Source organism: Amyelois transitella, chromosome W (genome assembly GCF_032362555.1).
Source record: "Amyelois transitella isolate CPQ chromosome W, ilAmyTran1.1, whole genome shotgun sequence".
Taxonomy (NCBI): domain Eukaryota; kingdom Metazoa; phylum Arthropoda; class Insecta; order Lepidoptera; family Pyralidae; genus Amyelois; species Amyelois transitella.
The window spans coordinates 8,363,609-8,374,607 of NC_083536.1; the positions used below are offsets into that span (position 1 = coordinate 8,363,609).

The 10,999-nt window shown below is 35.9% G+C and overlaps 1 pseudogene; it reads right to left on the bottom strand.

Moving 5' to 3' along the window:
* Positions 1-6,555: 6,555 nt before the first annotated feature.
* On the bottom strand, positions 6,556-7,794 carry LOC132904145 (uncharacterized; annotated as a pseudogene).
* Between the last annotated feature and the right edge of the window lie 3,205 nt (positions 7,795-10,999).

Below are 10,999 nucleotides of genomic sequence, written 5' to 3' on the forward strand. Positions count from 1 at the left end.
CAAACCCATGGCCTTGGAACAGTCCTCAGTCTTCTTTTGTGAAATTGCTTTGGTAAGGACGTCAGCAACCATTTCCTGCGTCCCAACATAATTGAGCTTGATCTCTTCAGCGGTCACCTTCTCTCGAAGAAAATGGTATCGTATATCGATATGTTTGCTACGGGCACAGTAAGAGTCATTGCCTGCAAATTTAATCGCACTTTGATTATCACAGTTAATAACAGTAGAAGAAACTGTAACATTGAAATACAGTTCTGATTCCAAGTGTCGCAGCCACATGGCCTCTTGAGTGGCTGTAGCCAATGCCATATATTCTGCTTTCATTGTTGATAATGCAACTGTGCTCTGACGCTTAGAGCACCATGAAATTGAAGCACCCTGAAACAGAAATGTGTAGCCGGAGCAAGACCTCCGACTGTTAATATTCGATGCCCAGTCTGAGTCGCAGTAGCCAAAGACCCTTTCTTCGTCTTGGTTTTGACAAAACAATAGTTTGTATTCTTTGGTTCCTTTAATGTATCGAAGCACCCTTTTTACTGCCAACCAGTGTGGTAATTCTGGTTTATTATTGAAACTGCTTAATTTATTTACCACGAAGCATATGTCTCGTCTTGTGCCTTGTGATAAATATAATAGACTTCCAATTGCTTCCTGATAAGGGACATTTTTTATAATGTTTTCTTCTCCTGTACTAATCAGTTTAGTGCTTGTATCACACGGTGAATAAACTGGATTACATTCTGTCATTTTAAATCTGTACAGGATTTTTTCAATGTAGGCAGTCTGATCAATTTGTATCTGGTCTCTTGTCTCATTTTGTTTTATTCTCCAACCAAGAAAATGATTTACTGGCCCAAGTATTTTCATATTAAATTTGTTTTTCAGTTTTTGTTTTATTTCTTCTCCTGTTTGTATATTATTATAAAAGATTAATAAATCATCTACATATCTACATAAATTAATATGTACACAATATTTCCATTCTTATCTTTCCTGTAATAAACATACGGATCCACAGATGTGCTCTTCATACCCAGATCTTTCAACACAGAGGTAAGTTTCAAATTCCATTGGCGACTAGCCTGTTTTAAGCCATAAATTGACTTATTCAGTTTGCACACTTCATGTCCATGTTCATAAGAGGGCGGTTGAGTCATATAAATCTCTGCATCTATATCGCCTTGCAAAAATGCAGTGTCTGCATCCATCTGTTCTATGTATAAGTTGTATTTCACAGACAAAGCAAATAAATATCTGATTGAGGTGTGTCGTACTACTGGAGCAAATATTTCATTATATTCTATTCCTTTCTTTTGAATAAAACCTTTTATCACTAATCTTGCTTTATAACGTATGACTTCTCCATTGGCGTTAGTTTTCATTTTAAAGACCCATTTACATGGAATAACCCTCTTATTTTCCGGAAGAGCAACTAATGTCCAAGTGTTATTCTGTAGAAGTGACTCAAATTCACTGTTCATGGCATCTTTCCACTCTTTTGCTTTAGGGCCTGAGAGTGCCTCTTCAACCGTCTCAGGTTCTTTTACTGTAGGAACTACGGATTGATTTGAACTGTTTGAGCTGTCTTCATAACAGAAATATGTAGTAGGTTTATTTCTCGGTCTTAGAGTTATATTGCTAAATGACGCAACTTCCTCTTCATTGGTCATATCAGAATCAGGATTGTATAGTGATTCATTATCTGATTCTGAATCTATTACTTCACTATTGACATCATGCAGCTGTTCGTCATCTGAACTAGTACTAGCTTTCACACCTTCAGTCTCAGCATCTGATTGTTGATCTTCTTGTTGCTGCAGAGTGGTAAGTGGCATTATGACACAGTTATTTCTAGCTTCATGTTCAAGAAAAATGACATCTCTACTTTTATATATTTGCTTCTTCTTCAAATCATACAATCTATATCCTTTAGTGTATTCACAGTATCCAACAAATATCATTTTGACAGCTTTTGAATCCCATTTTTGCCTTTTTTCTTTTGGCACGTGTACCATAGCAGGGCAGCCGAAAATTCTCATATTGTTTAAGTTTGGTTTATTACCTGTCCACATTTCATGAGGCGTTTTGTAGTCCAGAGATTTTGTTGGCGAACGATTTATTATGTATGCTGCTGTTGAAACCGCTTCAGCCCAGAAACTCTTTTGCAGTCTGGAATTCAAAATTATACATTTAGCCCTTTCCACTAAGGTACGGTTCATACGCTCTGCCAAGCCATTCTGCTGGGGCGTATATGGGTTCGTAGTTTGATGCTGTATACCTGATTTAACTAAAAAAGAATCAAATGCATTATTCATATACTCTTTTCCGTTGTCTGTGCGTAGTATTTTAATTTTTTTATTAGTTTCATTTTCAACTAAACTCTTATATTCTTTAAATTTATCTAATGCATCTGATTTATTTTTCAAAAAATATACTGACACTTTTCTGCTATAATCATCGATAAAGGTAATATAATATTTGGCTCCTCCTATAGAACTTGTCTCCATAGGACCACATAAGTCAGAGTGAATTAATTGGAGCACTTCAGTAGCCCGTGTGCCAATGTTCTTAAAAGGTTGTCTACTCATTTTGCCTTCTAAGCATGTTGTACAAATTTGATTACCTTTTTTTGATAATTTGATCCCTTCTGCACTATCTGTTATTTTCTGTAAGTCTGTGAAGTTAAGATGGCCCATCCGTTGATGCCACAAGTTTATATCACTCTCATCTACTGTTGATAGGAATGCCGGTGTGACGGTAACATTATTTAGTAAATACATGTTATTACGATGCATAGCTGTCAAAATCAATTTTTTATTTTGATATATTCTACAACCATCTTTCTCAAATTTCACTTCACAGCCATTGTTCACCATTTGACTAACAGAAATTAAATTAGTAGTCAGGGTCAAATACAGTAAAATACAGGTTAGAAATGTTTTGTATGTACCCTACATACAAAACATTTCTAACCTGTATTTTGTGTATTACACCATCGGAATCTTTTATTTGTAAATCCACATTGCCTGTACCTTTCACTGCCACTGACTTATTGTCTGCCACCTTGATGTTGCTTATTGTTGAAGGAGAAATGTTGTACATCCACTTCTTATCTCTGCACATGTGCAGAGACGCTCCGGAGTCAACATACCAGCAAGTTTCATCCAACTCTGCAGCAACTGGAAAAGCAGCATAATATGCATTATTTTTAGAATCATCATCGTTTGATTTACCTTTCTTTTGTTTATCTTTAAACTAACAATCCTTGGCCATATGCCCATACTTATTACAAATATAACAACGAGGATCTTTCTTTTTTGCTTGTGGATTTTTTGTGACTTTGATGCATTTTTATTAGATGACTTAGCTAAGTAAGCAGCTGTATCTGATACCCTAACCTCTTGTAACAGTTTTGTTTTCACATAATCAGCAGTAATATCGACGCCTGAGCTCTCTAAGGCCATTATCATCGGTTTGTAGTAATCGGGGAGGCCAGCGAGCAACAATGTACCAAGCCACTCGTCTCCTACTACAAAGTTAATGTTTCTTAATTTATGAGCTGTGGACATTACCTTGTTAACATACTCCTCAATACTTGAGCAGTTGTCCAGTGTAGTGGTGATCAGATCTCGCAGTAAACCTACTTTTCTACTGAGCCCGGAGTCATCAAACACTTTTTCCCATTTTGTCCATACCTGTTTGGCTGTGGATGCCTCCTGAACATGAACGTAATTAATTGGATCTACCAGAAGTATAATTTTAGATCTTGCCTTTGTGTTTTTCTTACTGTCGGAGACGTATCCCATATCCGGTTCAATTTCCTGCCACAACTCTTCATGTTCCAGATAATTTTTCACGGCAAATTTCCATGACTGATAGTTATCTCGTCCTATTAACTTTTCTATTGTGCCCATGGCTATTTGCGAAGCCATATTTTCTTACTGTTGTAAATAAAACGAGCTGAAAATGTGCTGAAACAAAGAAGATCGCAAACGCACGTTGCGATTTGCGGTAACCACTTGCAAGGTTTTTTGGTTATTTTAACAATCGAACCGGATCGCGTTACTTTTCGCGTAATTTCGAAAAATAATACTTTAAGAAGCGGCTAAGGCCATAACCTGTTAATTTGAGGTGATATTTTAACTGGATCGATTAAAATAAAACAACGTCGTAATTCACAGTGTATATCAAAGACAAGACAAAGACTAGGCTTAAAGATGGAGCAAAGCGCGAGTCGCATTTTGTTTACAATTATAACAACAGATGGCGCTATCTATCATTTGCAAATAACTCTTTCATCAGATATTAACTACGGCGTTCCCCAGGGAAGTGTTTTGGGTCCGACCTTATTTCTTTTATATATTAATGACCTCACAAACCTGAAACTTGAAGGTGGCCAGATATTTTCCTACGCGGACGACACTGCATTAGTTTTCACCGGTAACTCTTGGGATTCTGTATTTAAACTAGCTGAAACCGGTCTATCTAAAGTATCTAATTTGTTATATTCTCATTTACTGTCCCTTAATATATCAAAAACAAATTATATTTATTTTGCAAAAACCAAAAAATCTGGCCCTAAAAATGACATTGAACTTAAATTATACAACTGTGATTCTAATAATTTGCCGATTAGCTGTCCTAAAATAAATAAAGTCAGTGAAACAAAGTATTTAGGTATTTTAATTGATCAACGTCTTTCCTGGCATTCTCAAATTGAAAATGTAAAAACGAGAGTCAGAAAATTGATCTGGATTTTTAAGATATTAAGACATGTTGCTAACAAAAACTAATTAATCAAATTTACACTGCTTTGGTGGAATCAATTATTGGATATTGCATATCAATATGGGGTGGAGCAAATAAAACAAAATTTATTGAAATAGAAAGAAGTCAGCGCTGTATGCTTAAGGTTATGCATTGTAAGCCCTTCAGATTTCCTACGGAAGAATTATATTCGCATTGCGAACTTTTAACGGTTAGACAACTTTATGTCTTACGAGTTATCCAAAGAATGCATAAAAGTATACCCTACAAACCATGCAGATCAAATAGAAGAAGACAAGATAAAGTAGCTCAACGTATTTACACAAAAACCAATTTTGCTGCAAGGCAATTTACAGCACAATCACCAAAACTTTATAATAAAATTAACGATTTAATGAATATATATCCTATGAGGTTACGAGAAGTAAAACAATTGATTGGCAGCTGGCTGAAAACTCTTAATTATGAACAAACAGAAGTACTGATTAATTAAATTATTCTTATAACTTGAAATATATTTTACATCCCATTTGTTTTTATTCTTTTTCAAAGTTACACATTACACACACATACTAAAATTAATAATAATTATATAATTGTATTGTATGTATATACTGTATGTGTATATGTATATGTATGTATATCAACAAGTGTTAGTAATGTATGTTAAGAAAGAGTGGGGTTCTCTGACACAAGCATTATTTGCTTACTAGAGAGTCCTAACAATGTATCATTGTACACTTTGTTGTAAAAGAAATAAACGAATTTTTATTTTATTTTTATTTTTTTATTTTTAACTGTCTTTCTTTTTGATTTTATAACCTGCCATCCAACCTTAGAAGATGCGCTGAGAGCCGCTATAATATCCCGATAAAATCTATCTATTACAATTTTGTGGGCGCTGTTGTTACACCCTTTTTACTACAACTGCGAAACTCATGCGGAAAGTCAATATTTCTTATTCTTGTATTACATTCCTCATGATATATGTCTATTTGCTCGGGTGTTCTTTCCCCCCATACAATCTTATTTCAATTAACCTGCCTTGGCAATTTAGTAGGCAAAATAATATTTAAATCACACTCTACTACCAAAGGTAGATGATCCGACCAAAACACGTCATAAACAACGTATACATTTTTTACGGTATTTACAGCTGTTTCAGTGACCAAACAGTGATCAAGACAAGACATTGACCCATGTACATCGCTCACAAAAGTGTAGGTACTAGATGATAAGCCTAAATGATCAATATCCATACATGACCACATATTGTCTGTACAAAAGTTCATCAACTCATAATAAAATGGTTTAAAGGGATGGGCATTATAATCTCCTAACATATAAACATAATCTATATTGCAATTGTCTATAATAGCACTCACCGAGCTACATAAATCCGTAAAATCCACCATGTTGACAGCCTCATCCGTAGGCATGTACACGCACATCACTATAAAAGATTTCTTATTCAACACTATTTTGATCGCGCAAATACGCGGATTATTACACTCAATAACGCTAACATCACTGAAAACACTGTGCCGCCAGAGAAGCGCTATGCCCCCATAGGGCCTGCCCCGGCGCGTGCCCAGGCTCGCGTCCATCGCTGACACACCCGTGTAGCTGAAGTTCGAACTTACCGAATTAAGAAACGGTAACTCTTCTGTATATAGCCACGTCTCCTGTAAGGCTATGATATCGCAAGTTTGGCACAAATCACGTACGTTATCAATAGAACGTTTCACGTTCTTGCAATTAAAAGTAACAAACTTCACAGTATTTTTATTAGTCATTACGGGGTATTGAGGGCCTATTTATATGAACAAAGTTTACAGGTCGCGTTTTAAAATTAATAAAGCGCCAGAAAATTATACCCTGAGGCCATATTTTCTCATCCAGAAACATAGAAAGCTTGTTATGTGCTACAAAGAATTTATAAGCGTGGTAATCGCACTCACGCCTAATAGCTATTTTTTCTAGCTTTACTGTTTCCTGTGTCTTTTTACAAATATACCGAACGATGTCCGATTCAGACGTATCTTTGTGCACGTTAGTAATAAATAACGGTATAAATCTCTCCGCCGCTCTGAACATCTCATCCTCCTTTACTAAAAATGTTCCTTTTTTCCCCTCAATACGGTTTTTCGACGATTTAACCTTCTTTTGCACAACTGTCCATTCATTACCGGACTTTAAAACCGCCGCATTAGATCCTTTTTGCCGCCGTCGTCGGTCGAGCAGTTATCATCAGCTGGCTGCTTAGTAAATACACGCGGTGACTCATTGCGCGCCCTGTTCTCGCTTAAACTTGCCGTCTTCAAGCCGCTGACCGTTGAACGAGATATTTCGTTATCGGTATAAGTTTTGCATCTACCCTCATTTTGAATATTGATCTGGTTTCGAAACTGAAGATTATTGTTATCATTATTTAATGTCGAGATAGTCTCATCCTTATCAGTAATCAGACACGACTCATCAAACTGCGACAGTCCTATTGGTCCGCTGTCCCTGTATGCGCCTCTCTTCATATTAACTTTGACAGCAGAGAAGGGGGGCGACCTGTTATTCATATCAAGACACTCCTTCCTTATATCTTCCAGTTGCTCAACAGTGGCATAAGATGACTTTATCCTTTTTATGTCCTCCTGTACCAGCACTAAATTCTTTAGTAGCTTGGACACATCCAGGTGGTCAAAGGTTATAGGCGGTAGTTTCTCGAGTTCACGAGCCACAAACACTGGCAAACTATCAGGCTCTGTTACCTTGAAGACGTTTAGTATGTCGTACATAACACTCTCGCTCTTCCTTCTTCTTTCCTTTCCGTTCAATTTTTCGCAAGTGATTGGAGGAAAAAGAATCAAATAGTAAGTTATATGACTTCTGTATTTGCTCAGTTGTGTAGGTTGACGCACTTATTCTCACTAAACTTTCCTCATCACATATTGATATTTTATTCTGAACGTAACACAAAAGTTCGTCAATTATAATATTACAACTATTGCACTTCACGGTACAGGACGTCATTTTTGCGAAATAAAGTGATCTCGCATTCGGCGGTACGCACAACACGAGCGGATGCGCGCGTGCGACTGAATTATGGGATGAAAGGAATATAGACCAGATTAATATGTATTCTGCCACTGCTCATGAGCAACTTAGACTCATTGACTTTCCACTGGAACTAAGTAACTGTGCTGATCGAACTTGTAATATTGCAGACCACGGGCAAGTCATTGATAGGCTGTACAGTGATATTGTCCACGCTCTTAAGTAGGGCGGGGGTGACTAGTCGAGAGGGTTTTAGGTATAGGAAAAAGAAAGTTGTAATAGGATGGAATAAGCATGTGGGTGGGAGGGCTAGGGAGAAGTTCATGCTTTGGCTATGGCACGGTAAACCAAAATGTCGCACACCTAGATCTAAACTGAGACAACTCAAAAATTGTCAATTTAGAGTTATTCTTATATTTGAATGCTCGGTGATTATACGCAACTAACCAGCGTGACTGGTTCAATAAAGCCTTTATAAATGTACCACTAGATGGCGTTAACTTTCTTTTGTTGAACCAATGTCAGTTGCGCCCTTCCACCTAAACAAATCTATTGTCAGTTGTTCTTGACTAGACGTAACAAGTGCACGTATCAATATTTACGAAGACGCGGACATTTCGTATTGTTCCAGTTTTGATGAGTCGTACATAGTAAGTTATTTAGAGTTGTTACAGTGTTGGTGAATTGCACTACCATATTGATGACATTTTGATTTGTTACTGTTTTGTTTAACGAGGTACGTACATATTTAGTAATTATTTTGATTTGACTTTGTTTTGATGGATCAACATGTAAATTTTGAGTTATCCTACTATTGTTGAAATAAATTTGTTTTAATGTTTTCTTTATACGTAATGTAAAACTTTCATGTGTAACATACACATCGTTCTCAGTATTACAAATTGAATATTGTAAATATATTGTTTTTAATCGTACTACTAACCGTTTTATAATATAAGTCTTTTTTTTGAGTTAACTCACTCTTGCTGGATAGTTGTAATTTACGATAAATGTACTTTTTATTTCAGAAAAAAAATGAAGCGAGGTCGTTTTCTTGTCAATATTATAAATGAAAAATATAAGAAAAACCTATCACCAGCAAATGTAGAACAAAATATTAAAGAAAACATTACAACACATTCTAGTGAGACGTCTAAACCAGGCCCTAGCTGTCAGATTGAACGTGATTTTTCTATTTTGCCAAGTGAAGAAAGTTTCATAGATGACTCTGATGCTGACCCAAGTTATGTGCGTCAAAAGAAGAAGGCTCTTTTGCATAAAAAAATTCCATCTTCATCTTCTTCAAGTAACACTACGTCATCAAATTCTTCAGATTCTAGCGACAGTAGCAGTAGTTCTGATTCTGAAAATGAAACTGGGACTGGTGCTGACACAGTATCATAGTCTCAACACCAAGAAATTTTTGAAATTGAATCTACGGCTATTACAAATAATGCTGGTCAGCTTAGAGCCCAAAACTTTGTTGGTACTGAATTGAGAGATGTTACTAATACACAGCTTCAGAGTCATGTTGTGAATGAAATTAATGATAATCAGCCAAATCAAGACAATAATACAAAAAAAGGAAAGAAGAGATTAAGAAGTGAATCGCAATGGAAAAGTAATATTTGTAAATTACTGAGAAACTCTGGTAAGGCCTACCAATCTTTATCCAGAAACAAGAAAAACGTGTCAGAAAGGAGTGTTCGCACAGCTTGTGGCGAAAAATGCAGACAACGTTGTTCTTCAAAGATTGACGAAGAAACAAGACAAAAAATCTTTGATGATTATTGGGGCCTAGCAAATCTTCAGAGGCAGAGGGAGTATATAATTAGGCATAGTAGGGAAATCAAACCAAAGTATAGGTATTCTTGCACACAGGGTTATAGAAATCTTAACACAGCTTTTTTTTTCGAAGTGGCTGGCAATAAAATCAGAGTGTGCAAGACTTTTTTTTAAATCTACACTTGATTTGAGTAATACATGTATCACTACAGCACTTCGTAAAAAAAAATGAGGCTGGTATTGTGGGTACCGATTTACGAGGCAAACACGGTAATCAACCAAAAATTGATGACGGAATTAAAAAAAGTGTTGTTGACTTTATTATCAACATCCCAAGGATCGAATCACATTACTTGAGGGCACAAACCTCAAGGGAATTTATTTGCAGTGACAAAAGTCTTGCTGACTTATATAATGATTACAAAGAAGCTCGTGAATGTGAAAAATTACCTTTCGCTACAAAGTCAACTTTTAACAGAATATTCAATACAGAATTTAATATTGCTTTTCATATTCCAAAAAAAGATCTTTGCGACCTTTGTGAGGGCTTTAAAAATGCAAGTATTGAAGAAAAAGCTAATCTAAGGGAGAATTATGAACAACATTTACTGGAAAAAAATTTAGCAAGGAACCATAAAGAACAAGATAAAAACAGAAATGACGGTACAATCGTGGCTGTGTATGATTTACAAGCAGTTATGCAAGTTCCAAAGGGTCAAGTTTCACTGTTTTTCTATAAATCTCGAATTAACTGCTTAAATTTTACAATAAGTGATCTGAGGGCAAAAAATGTAATTTGTTATTTATGGGATGAGACAGAAGGTAAAAGGGGTGCTGTGGAAATAGGCTCCTGTGTTCTGCAGTACATTGACACTTTATTACAAAACCATCCCGATGAAGATATTGAGATTATTTTTTATTCCGATAATTGCTGTGGGCAGCAAAAAAATAAATATCTTCTGTCTGTTTATGCTTACGCTGTCGTCACTAAACGAGTAAAATCAATCACGCATAAATTTCTAATACGCGGTCACTCTCAAAACGAGGGTGACAATGTTCACAGCGTTATAGAGAAATAAATTAAAAGGTATATAAAATCTGGGCCAATATACACCCCGCAACAGTATTGTACTTTGATACGAACAGCGAAAAAAACTGGATTACCTTACCGAGTAGAAGAGTTGACATATAAAAATTTTTATGACACTAAAATTTTGCAAGAAGAATGGGGAACCAATTTAAATTTAGATGAAGATCGTAACCAAGTTAAATGGCACGATATTAAAGTATTAAGAGTTGAGAAAGAAAATCCAGAAGCATTTTTTTACAAAACCTCATTTTCGGATGAAGATTATAAAAAGGTGTATGTGCGCAAACGGCGAGGGCAAAATGATCG